Below are 20,474 nucleotides of genomic sequence, written 5' to 3' on the forward strand. Positions count from 1 at the left end.
CTTTGTCCACCGCAAGTCCCACCTGGGCTGCCATGGTGGGAAGCTGGAGACTAACCACCTGAGCTATGGCACGGCATTCCTCAGGCGTATAAATATTACTCTTTGTATAATGATTCTTAAAATTGTACTGGGCATTGTTCACATAATTTGTCTACATGTATGTTGTCAGTGTTTGGGTCATTTATAGTGGGTCATCGAGGTGCTTCCCTGGACATGCTACATTAGTGGAAGACAGGTACTTGAAAATGTTTTATCACTCAACATCAAATGGAATCTCACAAATTATTCTTCAAGTGTATGGTATGATGGAAAGACAACATCAGAGACAGATGAGGATCCAAGGTCCACTTCCAGTTGAAAGATGCAAGGAGACTTCATTGTTTCAGTAGAAAGTGCAGTATGTTGCTTCTGCCTTTGTGCCTGGAGCCCTAACACAAATCATGGGAACTGCAAAGTGAACATACTCTGCCACTGGGTGTAGTTTCAAGATTATTACATAAGTTACTTTTCTTATAAACACCAATGGGCCACCACTTTTGCTAATAAACGTAATGATATGCAAAGTGTCATATAATTACATTGTCTGTATGTAAAATGGAAAAGTAATATTACTAAACTACTTTGTCATTAGTAACTACTAATTTGTCTCTACAGTTTCCAATATCCTATTTGCAGATCAGGTTTCTACTTAAAAGAGAAAGGTGAAGATATGTATAACCACTTCTATGACATTTGGGAGTTCTTGTCATCATGACATTAAAGAAAAATATGTATCAGTAAGAAGTGGATTAAACAACTGGCTGTAAGGAGACTTTTGGTTTGAGTGGTGTTAACTTGAACATTGATGTAGTTAAAATTTTTTATGACAGTTGTGGTATATAGAAGTTATTTGAACATTTGAAGAACTTATTTTGAAGTTTTGAAATTTTATATAGGTCTAGATAAAGTCACAAAGTACTTTCAAAGTGTTCACAGAGAGTGTTCAAAATGGGCACCTCAGACTTTGTATTTTTCATGCTATATGAGGAGTTTGTGAGGTAAATAGTAAAGGGTAAAATATATGTATTTAGCAACCTGTTTAGCAACTTACATTGTCTGCCACAGAATATTAAAAAATATCTTCAATAAAAATTTTAACTTATAAACCATGAATAAAAAAGAAAATTGTGAGGGAAAAGAAAATACATACATCCACTCACCTGTTACATAAAAAGTAATAAAATTTGGGCTGATATTATTATAAAAAGTGTGTTTAAAATATATTCACAAGAATTCTATCTTTAAACTTTAACTCAGTCAGAAAGTGCAACAGAATTAAGGCATAGACTTACGTTCTTGCTTGTAACTCTATCTTCATAATAAATGAATAACTCTTCTACCCTAAGATGGAGGCAGCAGGTTCTTCTGAAACATTGGTATATGTCTACCAAATTAAATAGTGTCACACTGCAGGAGACAGAAATCTTTGTGCATTTTAGTCTCCTTTCCTTTGCACACATCATATCTGTCACTCATGGCCATCCCTGTTACATGACTGTTGTCTTTAAAAGATTGTGGTCATTAAAATATGGTGATTTTTCCAGGATGGGGACTGAGGAATGGCTTATATTGGAGTTCTGAAGGGTGTGAAGACTTCAGTAGTAGTATCCCTGTTATCATGCAGGGAACAGCAAAGAGATGAACTCAGTATTGCTAACAGTGCAAATGAGTGCAAGGGCAACAACAGTAGTGAACCAGTGAACACTCAACAGTTTTAAGTGTTCCAGTTATGCAAGAAACTTTCTGATAGTTACTCTTCAGTTGAAAGGGAATTAAGACATTAGTTCTTCTCCCTTTAACGTATTTATAATTAAAAAGAAAAAAGAACTGTCCAGAAATGCTTAAAGAGAAACATGAAGTTAATTCACAAACAACCTACGCTTCTTGATGTAAAAACGGAACAAAGCTCATCACATAACCTAGGGTAGCCCAGAGAAATATACTAGCTTTCATAGGCCAATAACTTTGTAAGATGTAATATTAGAATTTTGATACTTGAATGGAGATACATGGGATAAGCTTAATTTTATGTAATATCATGAAGGCCTTCAGCATTCCCAACAAACTAAACAGGTAGCAAAAGTGTATACATATACACACAACCACATGCCTACACCCTTGTGTTCTATATCTGTAGCCTCCATTCAAATTCAACTTTCATAAATCTGTAAGCCAAATTTGGATTCAACTTCTGTATTATAAAAGACACTATTTTTGAAGAGTTACACAGCACTGAATATTTTCTTTTCAAGTTAACCATTACTTACAAAGTACAAGTGTATATGAAATCTGATCCATTTCTTTGGGCAAGCCCCATCTCATGGACATTTTCACCCCATTATCTGATAATGTTCTTTCTTGTACTTGATGCTGCTTTCCCAGTGCGCAGGTAAATGTCACATTAATAATTCGCGTATATTTATGAAGTAACAGTGAAAGAAGAATTCCGAGAATTAATTATGGTGGCGGAATTTTTGTGTTTTTTTATTTGCTGATGGGGTAAAAGGCGCAATGGTGCGAAAGAAAATATATGCATGTATATAAATATTTCTCTCTATAGCTGTTATCTTTGAAAGAAAAACAACTTTTCAGTATAAAAACACACACAAATTTTAGAAGAGAACTGGGGGGATAAGCTGAGGTTAAGGGATAATATTGCCTTATTACTAGGGGCAGGACGTTGTAGCATGTATTTACTTTTCAGTCATAGACAACTGCTTGTACATAATTAAGATGTATAATAAACAACTGGGAATTAAGTTTCTTTGTCAGATTTTATGTAGGTGAATGAAATGTTAAAAATCAATGGGTGTATAATTACCTTTAATAATTTTAGTTTGTCTTGTTAATAAATTAACCTGTGAACATGCATGGACCGAGTGATAAAGCCATAATAATTGATATGCATTGCAATATTGTAGAGATCTGGATGAATGATATTACTGGTATATATTTTGACAAAGACTTTGATTATTTTGTTGTAAAATACATCCACTGAGTTGACCAGAGTAGCTATGGATACGCATATACAGTATATTTGTAAATGTGGAATATGGTGACTTTCTTTAAGCTCAGAGTGGTAACACTTCTATCATGTGTTTGGGAGTTGCACTGTTTAAAGCTTGGCTGGGAAAAGAGTATCCTGACTTAGGTTTCTTATGGTTTTCTCAGTTCCTTGAGGCAATACTTAGATCATATCTTAAACTGAACCATCACCACTTCCTTCCAGAATTTCTCCAATTTATTATTCACAATTGTTCAGTCACTTGGCACTATACGTATACTTTGAGTTACAGCATCATTAAATTAACAATAAATAAGTAAACTTTTCAAATTTTAGAGCACAAAAATATTGGGGATTGTTCTATTATAATATAGGTTCAGCCATTTTTATTTTTGCAGAATTGTAAGGATATTTCCAGGCATTACTTTGGTCCAAGAATGCACACTAATAAACAGAATATATAAGTGACTCCATTGAGCAAAGCCCTTCAGAAGCTTATAGTCACTCAGCTGCTCCAGAAATATTATATATAAAATATTTCAAATAAAATTAGTAAATGCCTACCTGAAGCATATTTGTATGATTTTTTTTTTATTCTCTTTATTCAGTCAGTGTAATAAAACTGACAAATATTACAAGATGAGATATTAAAAGTGGTTTGCACTGAGCTTTTTTTTTTTTTTTAAATTCTTGACTTGTTTCTTACAAATCTAATGCTCTAAAGGGGCTGTGTAATATATTTGATTGACTGAGTAATGCTAGATGCCAATCTATATTTACTGAAAAACAGTTCTACTTATTTGGCTGTATGCCACATTATTTGATTCCGTGAAGAGATGCTTATATCCTGAATGCAACTTAAATGAACATTCTCATCTGCCAATAATTCAATCTTTCGTTTTCTTAATTATCGACATCTGAATATACCTTATTTGTTATCTTTCAATGTGCATGTATAATTTTTGTTAAATAACTGCCATAGCCTTAAACACTGGAAAGTTACCTCTTTTTAGTAGCTTTAAATATCATATTTTGGAAACATTATTTAATTTTTGGTTCCAGTGCATAATTCTTCCCAGTAATTAATCCTTGAATTTTTAAACATTTACAAAATTTTTGAACTCGCTAAATCATGTCTATAACTTTTATTTTATTTATGTAATATAATTTTATGTAACATGGAAGCATTGAAAAGGATGTGAAATAGTAATTAGATATTGTTATCAAGAACAAATACATGCTGAAAAGTCCTGCCTCTACCTATTACTAATTACTGTATTGTAAAGAAATGTTAGATTGTGCTGTTTTTTTCTGTTAGAAGTGCACAGTGCAATTGGGACTTAGGAAGCTGAATGAGTCATAAGATGACTCTACCACTACAGGGATAAATAACTTAGATGGTATGATTGCCACAAGTAAACAATTCTACTTGTTACATTTTAATTTATTGCTGTTATTAATTATAAGCCACTTGTGATAATACCATTTGCTTAAACAAAATGAGAATGAAAGTATAATTTCTAAGAATTTTGGCTTCATTTTATCTTATAACATAATATAAATATGTACTTGGTTTGAAAATTTAAATTATTAAAGGAAAAAATATTTGTTTTTAAACTGTCTACATTCATGAATGCTTATTACATCTGTGTTCAGCTTTTCCTCACTACAGAGTTTCTCATGTAACAGTTTCTATGGTTGACATTTTATTACCATTTTTTCTAAACCTTAGTTCTTGTATATTCAATTTTTAACAGTTTCCATGTCATCATGAGAATAAGTTGGCTGGGTTTCCAGGATAACCATATGTTTCAATGCATAACTGCCTAGCTATGTAATTTTATTTTGTGTAAGCATAAAACATGTTTTATTTTTATTTTGATCTTTATTAACTACACTTTGATGGTTTTCCAAATTTAGCTAGTAATAAAGAGAAAAAATAACGTCACTTCACTTTCATATCTTATTTATAAAAGTAAGTAGGAAGTTAATTTTTTCTTTCTTCGCGTTTTCAGACTTCATCACATTAACATTTGATGTTCTCACCTCAGTAACCATGAAGAGTGCTGTCTTCTGTGATGTGACATAGTGTAGACTGGCACAAGTTTAGTGATTTTTGGTAGAAAATATCACCTCTATTTGCAGAACTAAAGAGTAAGCCAGACAATCCTGTATTTAAGCATCCTATTGCATTACTATATCTAATACTGTTTATTGTACTACACAGTCCATCAATAATGCAACAAATTATTCCTACTTTCTTACACTTTCACTTTTGACACAACATGTTTCAGCTGTTAATAGCTATCTTCAGACGTCTTACTATGCTAAAACTGCTACGCTGCACTAATATTGTCTATTCTTCACATATGTGACTGCACACTTCATGATTTAAAACGTCATACTTGTAGTCAATTGGTATTCGCTAAAATATCACACACTTAATTTAAATCGAATAAGATTTATTAAAATTTTCTGTTAAAACTGAGTAACTCTGCTTTCTCTTCAATGCTTGTTTACTTGATTGCTAGGTTTACTCTACAAATCCGAAGTTGGAAGCCGTGTGCTCCTCCAAAATATCAGTCAATTCTATTAGACTACACAATTATATTCCAGAAGACAGTAACCTTCATAGCCATCACTGTCAGAACCTCAGTTCTCACAAGGACATGATTGTTATTATGAATTATATATGAATACCTTCTGTTATTTTGATACATGACATAGCAACTCATATTTATTCCTGTTGTCTTTTGACTTTTATGAAGAATGGAGACCTGAATGTTGTACTGTGAAGTAAAACACATTTGCAAAATTGTTTAGTAAATAGTCATTCATATTCACTCACATCAAGTCAACAAATTTATTGCCAAATTTCAATCATTTGAGATTTTTCTCAATTTATTTTTCAAATCCACTGCTTTTCAAAGAAATCTTAAATGGAACTTTTGCTGTATTGAATCCAGTTTTGTGATGGTCCTAACAGACAAGGACGTTTTTTAATTTTCTGTACTCTGTGCAGAATGAATCGGTACTTCACTGACTTACAATCCCTTGTTATCCTTTAATATATAAAGGGAGATACAGAGTTAAAAGTGAATTTAGTGTCATTTGAAGAGACTGTATGTACTTCAAATGAACTACAAGAGCTGTGTTGCAGCCTCCAGTCCTTAAAAGGGAGTTTGCTGTGATTTTATTTCTTTGTGTTCAAGACAAAGTTTGATGTGTCAGATCACTGTAAACGTAAATCAGAATTATACAATGTAATTGGTGTTTCGGTTAGTAGTATGAAGTAATCATTTCATTTAATTTCTTTGTTATCATGATATTCTTGTATTATTCTATTTCTAAGACAGAATATAGTGCTTAATGAAGCAACTGTGTAATTCAAACAATAGACTTTATTTTAATATAATATTTTACATTAAATGGGCATTAATTGTGGTTTATTTTTTTTTCTGATTACATAATCTGTGTGATGTAACTAAAACTTGTTAGCTAACTGATGACAACATTATTTTTTGTAGTTCAAAATTCTGACTTTTATCCCTGAAAGTATTGGGATGTTTCACATTTAAAATATAAATAGAGGGATGCATGAAAGAATAGAAATTATACAAAAGACATACAACAGGCATTGGATATTCAGAGCCTTTGACATTTCCATAATTGATCATTGTAGGAGCTGTTTTTATTGTGTGTGACTGGAGAGTCTTTGATTTTTACTTCTAATTATGGTAGATATAATTTGTAAAGTACTAATTTATGTTCTCAACAAAAGATTAGTTATACATCTAAATTTCTAGTAAAGTTTATATTAAAAATTCAGTTACAAATTTAATTTTATCCAGAATTAAATAAGTTAAATACCCATCCCAGAATTAAAGTATTGTTCATACTACTTTGCAATACAACTTTAATAGCTAGTTCTATCTCCTATACTTGTAACAATGTTTAATGCTAACTTTATTACGAAATTAATCAGAAATAAGAAATTTCATATTAACTGATAAATGTGTGGTAAACTCTTATATGGAATGTCTCCAAGATATTGGACAGATAAAATTAGTTTTGTTCAGTTGTACAAAATATGTTAATGTGTTCAGACTGAACTTTCTAGTTTAAATATTCACATGCAGCTGCTAAACAGAAAGTATTTATTTTGTATCTAGAGCAACAAAACAACAGAATTAGCAACTGAATAGAAATACTAAACATTCTATTGTGAAAGGCAAAAAAAAAGAACATACGTTGAGTTCTCACAAAATCACTAATGGATAACAAATATGTCTTCATATTGAAAACATGATTTATTGAGGTTGTTCGGTATATCACTAAATGTTTTGATCTGTGTGTCAAACATTGTACTTTGACTTATTGTATGTTCCTAAAATACAAGAAAAGCATATTAACATTTTAATACATAAATTAAAATTTTGAACGTTTGGCAGCATGTAAGATACCAAAAGTATTATTTGCATAATTATGAATACAACCTGATGGTCTCAAAATACATGTTGAGAGCAAGAGCATAAGATACTTGGGTTTCCAGTAGTTCAGACAGCTATTATGGATGTGAAAAATTGAAAATAACTTGAATGATAAGGGCTTTGATCATTTTATTTCATTAATTTGGAGCACAGCCTTAATTTAGACTCTGTCTGATTACTGGTGTTAAGAGAATGGAAATCTATCAATAATGCAAATCCTTTATGTAATAACAGAAAATTTTACCATTAAGCATAACTTCCACATGTGGTAATCTCAGATAGAAAGCCTTTTTTGACTGAGGGCGCTTCAAAATAAAGAAGAGTTGGAACTTCAGTTTTCTTATCTTTCATTAAGCTTAAGAAAGAGGAAATCAATGCACCGTGCAAAGTGACTTTGCACACTGATCCATTGATATGCAGAACGAAATTTGAAATTGAGATATTAATGACTACTCTCTGCTCTCCAGACATTATGGGAACCACATAAAATATTAGTTAAAGATATTCTGAACAGAAGAACCTAGTTGAAATTTTATGTCAGCAAATAGCTGAAATGTAATAGGTGTTAAAAAAAGAATGTATTTTCAGGAGGTATATTTCCTGAAGTAGTTGACTTGCAAAAGTAATTCTTTTGTTTAATGTAAGAGCTCTTAAATTTTACAAATAATTCATAATAGACTCAGTGTCATTCACTGCTTTGAAAACATCAAATTGATATTCAGTATTTTACCATACTTAGTTTACTATATCTGGGGTGATAGTTGGAATGGCTGCAGGGATTCGTTTTTGTGAGTGCTTTAAATACAAATGTTGGCCAAACAAACAGTATTCTTAATGTGTCCTTGAGGCAAGGAATGTTAGTCAAGATGTCTGGAGACACTAGATAAACAAGTATGAAATTAAGGAAATGAAAGTAGGAGATTTTTTCTTTCATTATAAATAAAGAATCACATTTATATATCAGTTATTTCATGAAATGTAATCCTTCAGAAATGGGTGTCATTCTTCTTAATGCCCTTGTAGATTTAATTTATATAGTAAGCATGCAATGAAAGGTGCTGTGCTCAGGTGAATATATTATCTAAATTGTTAAACATGAGATGATGATATACATATAGTCTTAGTAAGCAGATCCTTTTAATAGTGTTTACTAGGAAGACTGACATGGGAATATTAATATAACGTTAAAATACAAGGGGTTATGAGGACGTGAACTGTATTAAGAACTAGGTATTAGTTCAGTGGTGGGAACTATTTCGATTATGAGCGTGGGTTGTAGTAGTTTACTACGTTGATGGTGAAAATGTTTAATAAATTATGATTGGAATTAACTATACAGTGGAGTCATATTTTATGTAGAGTTGTTTTCCTGAAGACTTCGCATAATTGAAGGAAAGTTTTCTTGTAGGAATAAAAGTAATGTAGGGTGGTTGCCAAATTTTTGGTGAATCACATTATTTCAAATTTTCATAATTCAAATTTAAATAAAATACAACTACAGTGTACTCTTATAAAGTTATTACTGCACAAATAATTATTAATTAAATTCATCATTGAGTAACTTTAGTGGTGTAAATATGAAAAAAAAAAGAATTCAGTAATAGCCCTTGTATTTAATTCTGATACCACATTAATTATGGACCATATTATATGTATCCTTCCAGAAAGTCGTATTATTCAGAATGAAAATTAGGTAATTTGGAAATTTTCTATTGTTTCTAGGTTTCCATGTGAAAAATATATAAATAGCTGTATATAGTAGGGACTGTAGCATGGTGTGTTGCAAACTTTCAAATTTATGCCATCGTAGGAAACAGTTTCTTATTAACCATACCTAGATTCACTATTTTAAAATATTCAGATAATGGTTCCTTTACATTACATTACTACAAGTATTAGTTACATGGATAACAAAGAGAAAAACTGTAAAAATAAAGATGGATATGATACCATAGTGTTAGGAAATGACTGACGATCTTTTTGTATGTAATTTTCATATCACTAGTAGTGATTTTCTAAATACAAATTTAAATGGGCACTTAACTAACACAGGTTTTTATTCTTAACACTGCTATGCTATTGTTTGTTATGTCTAAAAAGACACTGGTTGATTGAAATTGGTATGCTGAAGATTTCTGAAAACAAAATTAAAATAAGAACAAGTTTTAGTTTGACTACAGCAGGAATGATATTAATTCTTTGATTGTTTTCACAAATCTTTACAATTTTGCTTTCCATGCAGTCTGATAATATAAATGAAGCCATTCTCCCTATTTTTCTGCAATTATAAACTTGAAAAGAAACACGGTGATGTGGCGAAATAAGCAGATATTTTACACCTTATATTTGAGAAATCTTTGAAAGAGCATATTCTATTATAATGTGAAAGTCATACACCACAGATGCGTTTGATGTCCTCTATAACTCTCATTTTAATAGACTTCCACCATGTCTAACATTCAGTACCCTGCACCTGATGTGGTTTTCCAGTAAAAGCAATAGGAACTATGGACTGTGGTATTACTAATATTGAATATTTAAGCTCATAGCTTTGTACTTGTAATTCTCAGAACAACATTTTAATGAACTCCACAACTGATGAGTTTATTTAGCAATAAGGAAATGTACAAATTTGATAATGGAAGAAAGGTTTTGAAGTTTTGTGAATATTGTGGTGCACATTGTCCAATGTCTTGGTATAATTCATGTACACAGTGTTTTGGAAACTGGATCTGTTTCCATCATTGGATGGAAACAGATCCATTGTCCAGAATGTGTATGTATAAAATATACCAAGGCAATAAAGAATGTCGAGCATAATATTTAAGTAACAAATCGTTCACAAACCTTTAGATAATTATAAAAGTTTGAAGTTATTAATTTGGAGCACAAATAAAACAGAGATAGTGTGGGTTTAATTCCGGTCTAAAATTTGTTCTTTCATACAGTGTGGGCAAAAATCTTTGGCTTTGTCCTATTCTTCATTTGGACAATATGGCCTCAGCGATTCTGGCTATATGGCTGAAGTTTCAGTCTCCTCCTTTTATGGAAGGAAACATGTATGTACCAGAGCTGTAACAAAATTTGATTTGAAGAATAAACACTAAACATTATTTGTGTTAGAAAATAAGACTGCATAATAGCTTTCATTAAGTGCTTATGTTGTTAATTTAAGAAGGAAGGAACTGTTTTTTTTTAATCTCAATTGTTTTTGTATAAAAGCAAACTTTGTTAAATAGTCCTATAGCTTTGGAGTTAATTTGTTGGCCGCTAGTGACATCTAAAGGTTCCAATCACCAAACTAATATAGTGTATTCAAGACACATATTTGCAGATGGGATGACTGATGAGGACTCTCAGTAGAGCAGTAATGGTCATGGTACAAGGACAGATATCCACGCCTTCTGTCCATACTCAGTATGTCACATGTTTTAATATAAATTATAATATTATCACAGAATTGAATTTGTTTCAGCATGTTTATTTTTATTTACTTGTACATATGATTTTGATTCACATGAACACTCTTCTTATGTGTAACATTCAGGACGATATCAACATATTAAGTTCACAAATTATAAGAATGTAGTTTTATAAATGGTTTACTTTTCCAGAGATTTTCTTGTGAATGAAGGTGTTTTTAGATTTGAATTGCTGATTGTGCACTCTTACTGAACTGTGTTGTACTTTTGATGAATAGAAATGTTTGCTTGTGGCAGTAGCTGTGGTGTGCATGTAATCTCTGGCAGGTACTCATCTGAGGCTGACTGGTATGAAGGGATTCATAAAATGCATGACTAAAAACTAATTTGAATCATTTTTTGGCATTATATTAACTGATTTTACTGTAAATTAATCAATATCAGAGTACACTAACATGTATATATTTCTTGAAATTGCAAATATCATCATTAAGTTCTTGAACTGAACTTATGTAAAGGCTTTGTATGATGTTTGAAATGTTATGCTTCCTCTAAAGTTTCACTCATAGGTAAGGCAACCACTGAATTCTGAATTTGGTACTTACCACTCTCTTGTCAGTCAGAGTGTGTTGAATTGTGTTCATTTAATGTCTGAGGGCACAAATCTCTTATGTGCAGAAATAACATAATTGCAGTATATGATCATACATGTAGTAAGCATGTTAATTTGCTATAATGACTATGTATAAAGGGCATACCGAATTATTTTGGTTAATATTGGTAGCTCGAAATAAAAATTACCTTAAACATATACATTCAATTATTTAAAAATCTGGATAAATGAATTTTATGGTGTTCAAATTAGAATATGTAGTTTTCATAACAGTCCTACTTATTTGTACTTGTGTTTCAATGCCATTAGCTTATTTTGAAGTTAATCAACAATTCCATATAATTTCTACCCTCAAACTGTTCAAAAACTTCAGCTGCTTAAAAATTGTTTTAGTGACTCGTTTACATAGCCATTGCTGCTAAATTATTCAGTATCTTGAACATAATTAAGTCTTATAAGTAAATAGCTTTTGTTATTTGTGGTCAAAAACAAAGATCTATTTTTATCTAATTCTGAGATTCATATAATCAACACAAGACATAGTAATAACCTCCATTATCCCTCATGTAACTTAACTGTCTTTCAAAAGGGAACATATTATTTTGGAATTAAAATTTTTAATAAACTTCCACCTAATATAAAAGAACAAGCTCATGAGATTAAAAAATTTCGGTCTGCTGTTAAAAAATTCCTATTTTTAAAGTCATTTTATTCATTGGATGAATATTTTAACTGTGACAACAATTAAAGTTTCGGATTTGTTACAGGTGGTAGGTGATAGCGCCTTATTGTTATAGATAATGGTTTTTGTTTCATGTTGTATATTATTAAATTTAACTGGTATGACATTACACAGCTGTGTTGCAGTATGTGATTTACTCATGTTGACTATTTCTATATCCATTGGTGTTAAACCATGTAAGGATTTATGGAATGCTGAATAAATGAAATGAAATGAAACACTGAACTTCAGTATACAGCATTAAATATATGTACAGTAACATTATGAGAAACATAACACTACATTTAATCATAGTACTTAAGAAAAGCCAGATCTTGTAATGACACAGATTAGACATGTTTGGAAAGGAAGTGGATACCCCCACTGAACTAGAATCATCTGTAGATAAAAATTGTCATACTATACAAGTGAATCTTTCAGACTGCCAGACAACCTCATATGAATAACTTGCAGCTCTGTATGGTTAGTATTATGAAATGTGGCATAAATATCATATTAAATTACAGATTTTGGAAAAATAAATCAAACAAGTAAGGCAATAGAAGGCCTTATATATATTTGGAAATCCCTTAAACATGTCCCAAAAAATAAACCAACTGGTAGATTTAAGGTTTTAACCTAACTTTGCAAATTTGTGTGAAAATGCTGATCAAATATTCTAATAATAGGTGTCTGCAAATACTGCACATTTTAATTTATTTGACTGAATCTGTAACTTGCAGAAGTAAAAATTGGCATACTTTAAGTCAGAATTAAGAGAAGTGATATAAAAAACTGGGTTATAAATTTAGTTAGAAATCTGCATGCTTTCTGATGATAAATTCATACGTTGGTGGACCATATATATATTTCATGAATTAGTGGACTGTACCAACTCAGATGGCTTGATAAGGATAGACATACATTTTTTGTGCATTAGATTTGTTTTTATATATTTAACTACTACAGAAAGTACATATTAATTACTGTCATAAATTCTGATCTATAATGACATTATCAGTTTTTACCACAACAAAATTTTGGTAGTTTTGATACATTTAAAATTAAATAATTTAAACATATAAATGGATTATAAGTTAATGCTTTGAAAATGGGTTAAATGATAACTTGAAGACATTTGTCAAACTAAAAATGTATTTTAGCCCCAAAATTTGTTTCTGTATTAACTGAGTTATATTTAATTTGAGGAATATGAAATAATATAACCAAGATCATGAAGTCTGTTTTATATACATAGATCCAATGTATGTTTTCAATAATCTTCAGTCTTAGTATCCTCCAAGTGTATTTTCCACAGATGTGCAAAATTTTATAAAAGGGTAGACCTTAAACAGTGATAAAATGGGTATGTTAAAGTGGTATTGGTATAATCTATTAATTGTTGTTGATCTAACAGAAATACATTAAAAGAATGTTATTTTAGAATATGGAAGATGAAAGGTTTTTATATAAATAAAAAAAGGTTGTTCGCATTATTGCTACAGAGAATATAATATTGTACTAATATATATATATATATATATGAAAATGTTGAAAATTCATTGTTTGTTGTATTGTAAAGTAATGGTTAATTTTCACACTTAAAGAAATATTGTACAGTTTGTTTAGATATAATATTGCATATACTCGTTGCTTGCAACACAGAAAACGAAAGCAAAGTGTTTAACAAAGCTCTACAAATCTACTGTAATAGTTATGATGTAAAAACTTAACATAAAAGGTTGGCATAAGTAAAAAACATACAGGTGTAATACAATATAAAAGAGATGAAAGATGATGGTTTATAAATACACTGTTGAGAAGAAAGAAAATCAGAGTCAGATGTTTAACAGAAATAATCACAAAATGATGATGGTAGAGATTTGTGAAAAAAATAAAAGAGATGATGGTTTGGAAACTGTGGTCTACCTCTTCTTTATGGAAGACTGAATTTTATGACTTCACTATTGCCATGTGCTGTCCTCTTATTTCTCTGTCTTCTTTTCTTTAATTTCATGAAACCTTGCATATCTTCTAACGTTTCAGAAACTTAAGTTTCTTGGAAATTTTCTGAAACCTGTTGTCTAGTTCTAACGTACTAGTGGTGTACTAATCCTTTATTCAGCTACTGTCATTGATATTTGTGAATCATTTGAGCTACAAGCATTTTTACTTTTGCAAAAGAAGAAAATAAGGGAGTCGTTGAATACTCGTACATCATAATAACATTCAATACTGAAACAATATAAAATGCAGATGTCAGGGAAATTGTAAACAAGCATTTTTCATGAAAATGATGACGGCTAATGACAGAGAGACTGATGTTGGCAGATCCACCTACTTGCAGAATTGGCACTATATGCAAGTAGAACTTACAGTGCTCTGTTGCCATACAGTGTTACCATAATTTCTTGCAGCATAATTATAATTTGGCTGTGTACAGATATAAATATTGTGAAAGGATTTAGCATAATTTCATCTTCAAAGAGAACAGTGGAATTCTTACCATCATAGAAATTTAAAAACATCTGAGTCCTATGAAAGTTACAGTCATGTTGGAAAAGAAAGGAGATTAGATTAGATTGGAAAATTTTGGAATGTGTGTAGGATCTTAGGGTTGGCCTTGTTGGAGTGTCATATTCTGGAGAATATTGGTAATTTTTGAATGATGTAAGAAATTGGTAGCTCAGAGTAGAGAAAGTGTCATTAGATTTCCACGTTCAAACTACATAACAGAGATACATGACTGAAATGAAGTGCATGTTTGGAAGTGTTTCATGACAGCAGTCTGTTTCTGTTAGTTTAATAACTGAGGAGCTTTAGAAGAAAACAATACTAGATTGTTGCTGGACAATTAATTTCTGGTAACCTGGATGATAAACTGGTTTCACTGATACAAAACATGTTGAGTTTATTTGTAGCACTTTATATTAGGCTTGTCCACCACCTGCAAAGAGGCTTCTACTAGTGGAGTGAATAGAGGCAGCAGTTAATTACGATCTGAGTTGGATACATTGAAAAACTATGGACTGTTTTTTAAATTATGTCAGGTGTTATGAATCATGTACTAATAAACATGATGTAAACATTCTATTGTGAAGAGTACAACACCTGGACCTTGTCAGGACTTTTTTCAAGTGGGTGCAGCCAGAAAGTGTGTTTACAAACTATTTTAAGCAATTTAAGAATATTTTTATTGAACGTCCTAGAGTATTAATTTTAGAAGATTTTTTTTTTAAATAATTTTAATTTTTATATTAATATTTGACATGTTGGTGGTCAGATGGCTGGACTTCACTTCCCTCGCCATAGATTCTTGAAATGGCGAATGTTTGGCGCTGTGTTATGAGGTGAATTGACCCAGGTATTAAATCTTCACGAAAGTAACATGTAGGAAAATTACACTGTTGTACTGAGATGTTGAGTGTACATTCAAGAATTATTTCTAAGGGCTCTTTCAACTTACGATAATCTGAGACAGTATTTTAGGCACACATATATATGGTGGAATGTCATCCCACTCTCAGAATTTTAATGGATTTATACATTTTGAGCAACCCCCCCGCCCCCGCCCAATTAAGAGTAAATGGTTTTTGGTATGTCATTAGTGTTTATGTTTGCATTGATGTGTCTCTTGCAATCACCTGAACGGTTAGACATATTTTATTTGTATTCAGTATTAACTCAACCTTTCTAGGTCGTTGCCAGGTGAATGAGAACATTCTAGCTCCAAAAATAGGGTCCCTCCACATGGGGCCCAAAACAAAAAATGTATTTTTTTTTCGAAAACTGCTCTTATGGTTTCGATTAAATTTCAGCAATTTTTTGGACACTGTCTACCTAAATAGAGCTGCATATGTGGTATTTTCAGCGTAGTAGTGGTAAACTCTTGGGGGCTCAAACGCAAAGTATCTGTTTTTTCGAAACCTGTCAGAAGGTTTTGTTCTGCATTTAACAACCAGCAGTGGTCCTCTGAGAAACAATAAATTACGTTCACAAAGTGAAGAAGGCAAGGACAAAAGTATGTGCAGTGTCTTGGCACCGATTATTTCAAAAGGTAAAGGAATTGTTTTGTTTCCCCAATTCATGTAGTGTCAGGTGACATATTATGTGAATGATGAATTGAGAAACATGCGAAAGGAAATGGTTGTGCTTGTTTTAGGCGATCAATAAGAAAAAATGAATATATACAGAGCAGGAGTAATAATCATTACACCGTGACATTCTATGAACTGTGGGAGTTTTGCTTGTAATTATGTTCACTTAATGAAAATGAGTACTACATGTGGGAATTCATAGCCAGAGCCTTGCAAGTTGATTGATCTGTGATGCTTGGAGGATGGTTCATGGGTTAGTGCATGAAGTAACAAATGCCTGACAAACTGGTGAACAGAGGGAAGCGGTAGTGACCTTTTTCAAATTAGTATCCCAGAATTTGGCAAGGTTGAAAAATTTTGAAATATAGGTAAGACAAATTGTTGCTGAGTAAACTTGCTAACGTTGGTGGATTGAGAATGCTAGATGAGCCACCATTCTGCTCTATAGATGGAGACATCAGGTTCGTTCAAAACGCTGGTACCTCTCTACCAAATTGCATGCGACATATCCCAGAACAACATACTCTACCTGTATATGTTTAATTCCTTATCTTACAAAATTGCAAGTCTTTGAACCTGCGATATTAAATGGGCCTGCCGAGTATTATGTCTATTTTGCTTGTCACTGAATCCTGCGATTGTTGCCATATGTGGTACTCGGTGCGGGCTGATTTGATTGGGCAATTTAATGAGGCGGTACAGCTGGTGCAGGCGACAATCTTCTGAAAAGCGAACATTGAAATGCCTTGTTGGCGGACTTGTCTTTTCGCTTGATGCTAACAACAGTTTTCATGTTCGTTTTCTACTCTACTAAATTGTCTCCAGACTTATTGTGTTTCTTTCTTAATTAATGTCAGAGCACGATCGGCGTAAGAATAAATCCCCCAGTGGTCGAGAAATTTCGACCCGCCCCATTTTTAGAAAGAATTATTTCCCGGTTCACACGAAATTTCCAGATTGTAATGGATCCCGTTCTTCATACAATTTTTTACATTGTTGCACAACACCTTTATATTCCTGCCAAATTGACGTTTGGGACATGAAATTAGTCAAAATGTTTAAAAATTCAGTTCTTACCTAGCAGAAAACATTGTCTCCATTAAGGCAGCGTCAAAAGCACAACAGACCACTGTAGGTCGCGGTGCAAGGGCCGGGGAGGCCTACCCCTCATATATTTATACAAGGCAGCGTCTACACGAGCGAACAAAATGCGTCCGTTGTAACGAACATACTTCATAACGGGCGTTGCTGAGGACACCACACAGTTGCTGAATGCGGTGCGTAGTTCTTTTTTGTCTGCAATGGATCCAGAAGAAAGCGTAGCATTCGCTTCTCATGTTTATTTCTACAACGGACGTCACGACGTTCGTTACAACGGACGCGTTTTGTGTGCTCGTGTGGATGCTGCCTAAAGGGAGCAGCTACGTAATACTTTTAGCAAAATGATCGCTATTTATTCAGAGAATCATGCAGCACCCGTGATGAGGTCATTGGATTTCTCAGGTGACCTAATTCTTTCAGCCCCACTACGGCCCTGGGGTCGACTCAGCCTAGAAATGGACACCAGGAATCTTCCTGGCGGTAAAGGGTGGGCGGTACGTGAGGCTGACCGCCATTTGTGAGCGATTATTTAGAAAATGTGGAAGCCTCGACATCTCAGAAACCTATGGGGCCCCACGGCCTGTTAAAGGGATAGCTTTACCTTCTTTTTTTATTTATTTGAGCAAAATGAAGAGTTTATTTTAATGTTACAGGGAGTGGTAAATATAATAACCTCTATACCCCAAATATGTAATGGTCACAATTTGAAGAGAAGACTGACAAAATAATTTTAATTCATCAGAAATAAACAAAAATATTTATACATTTTTCCACTTCTGGGCGTCGCGCCCCAGGCGGCCGGTTGGAATGCTTGTGCTATTGTGCAGGCCTCATAGGCCGATGTGGACGTGAACTGATAATGGTTTAATTTTCAGGGGCAGTATTGTTAAGATAATGTGGATAATATGAAACAAATAATTTCGAATCTTCCGTCCAAGGAGTCCTACCGACTCTCTGATTCATAATTCTGCATGGGAACAGGCCAGAGACCATAATCCGTCAAGGTAGAAGAAGAAAGGGGCATAATTTCTTATTCTATGTTGTCTCTTATAAGCATTTTCCTTTTGTTTACAGTTTACCAAGTTTCTAGAAGGTCTTCCCCATTTTTTAATAGTTTTGTGGTCAAGTTCTGATAATGCTAAAGTTGGTGAAATAGAAGACTGAGACGAGAATGGAAAGACACATAGAGTATGACTTAACCTCACAATGTAAACACAGTTATGTTGATACGTAAACAAGCGACTCTATGCACAGAATTAAAATTTACCTGCCAGTTTGGAGAGACGTATCGAACTGTGCTCGTATAAACTCCGACAGGGTCGATCCAAATTCAGGATATGATATTTTGATTTGTTGCTGGCGTAATGAATTTTTATAAACCATTTTTGAACACAGCGACAGGTAGAACCGAGAATTCTTTGGCATCATGGGCACGACTGAATAGATTATAGTGTTTCTCACTAGAATTTGTGGCAGAGATGAATTTTGCTCTTTGCAGATAGTTTTAACAAATCATTTCCCTGAAAACCAACGTCCCACAATGATAAATTTGGCACCACTGCAAGTTCTATATTTCAATGCTTCCCGCTCTCTTCCTTACTTCCTTTCAAGATGCAGTAATGTTCTAGTATTTAGAGGCGACTTACTTTACTTACTTACTTACTCATGGAGCTGAGCCCTTCTTGAGGAGCCGCCAATTCTGCAGCTACTCTAGAATTTCCCAGCATTTTATGGAACTCCAAGGTTCATCACCGTGTTCACAAGAGCCCTCCACTTGTCCATATCCTGAGCCAGATCTGTCCAATCCATACCATCCCATCCTATCTCTCTAAGATCCATTCTAATATTATCCACCCACCTACGCCTTGGTCTTCCTTGTGGTCTCCTTCCTTCTGGCTTTCCCACCAATATCCTATACGCATTCCTCGTCTCCCCCATTCGTGCTACATGACCTGCCCACCTCATCCTCCTCGACTTGATCACTCTAATTATACTTGGAGAAGAGTACAAGTTATGAAGCTCCTCATTATGCAGTTTTCTCCAACCTCCTGTCACTTCATCNGGTCCAAGAAAACCAGGTGGGACTGAAATTAAATGGGACACATCAATTGTTGGCCTATGCCGATCAGAATCTACAGAGCGACAATGTAGATACCATAAAGAAAACACACAAACTTCAATTGACGCAAGTAGAGAGAAAACAGAGAAAACTAAGTATATGTTGTAAGATTTGAGACTTTCACGGAGGTGACTATGAAGAAAGCAGTCTTCTGGGATTTGGCACCGTGTATATGTGGTGTTAACCGACGTTTCGGAGGAACGTATCGCCTCCATCTTCAGGGTAGAAGAAAAAATATATAAGAAATCTGCAAGCAAAGAGACCGTGAGAACCGGTTTACCGGTTCTTATATATTTTTTCTTCTACCCTGAAGATGGAGGCGATACGTTCCTCCGAAACGTCGGTTAACACCACATATACACGGTGCCAAATCCCAGAAGACTGCTTTCTTCATAGTCACCTCCGTGAAAGTCTCAAATCTTACAACATATACTTAGTTTTCTCTGTTTTCTCTCTACTTGCGTCAATTGAAGTTTGTGTGTTTTCTTTATGGTATCTACATTGTCGCTCTGTAGATTCTGATCGGCATAGGCCAACAATTGATGTGTCCCATTTAATTTCAGTCCCACCTGGTTTTCTTGGACCTTCGTAATGGCATATTCTAAATCAAAGTTGAAAAGGAGTGGCAATAAAGCATCTCCTTTTTTTAGACCATTCTGTATAGGAAATTTGTGAGACAAATGTTTACCTACGCGGACTTGACTATACGTTTCGTTTAAACGCGTTTTAATCAGCTTAACTAATTTCATGGGTATCCCAAACTCTATTAGAATATTGTACAATACTTCCCTCCTAACTGAATCATAGGTTTTCTTGAAGTCTATGAATAGCTGATGTACTGTCTCATCATACTTCAATTCTTTCTCCA

At 33.2% G+C, this 20,474-nt stretch overlaps 1 protein-coding gene across 6 annotated transcripts in view; it reads left to right on the plus strand.

Annotated features, from left to right (window-relative positions):
• LOC111870716 (probable nuclear hormone receptor HR3) overlaps positions 1-14,207 on the plus strand; it is a 387,261-nt gene extending 373,054 nt beyond the window's left edge. For 5 of the 6 annotated variants that reach the window (XM_023863215.2, XM_033753975.1, XM_033753974.1 and 2 more), the window contains one exon: positions 1,584-14,207. The gene's annotated coding sequence lies outside the window, so the exon portion shown is untranslated. Of the gene's footprint in view, positions 1-675; positions 871-1,583 lie in introns of those variants that run through there. The other variant, XM_033753973.1, reaches the window with a different exon arrangement.
• The last annotated feature ends 6,267 nt before the right edge of the window (positions 14,208-20,474 follow it).

This window comes from Cryptotermes secundus, unplaced genomic scaffold, assembly GCF_002891405.2.
Source record: "Cryptotermes secundus unplaced genomic scaffold, Csec_1.0 scaffold161, whole genome shotgun sequence".
NCBI classification, from domain to species: domain Eukaryota; kingdom Metazoa; phylum Arthropoda; class Insecta; order Blattodea; family Kalotermitidae; genus Cryptotermes; species Cryptotermes secundus.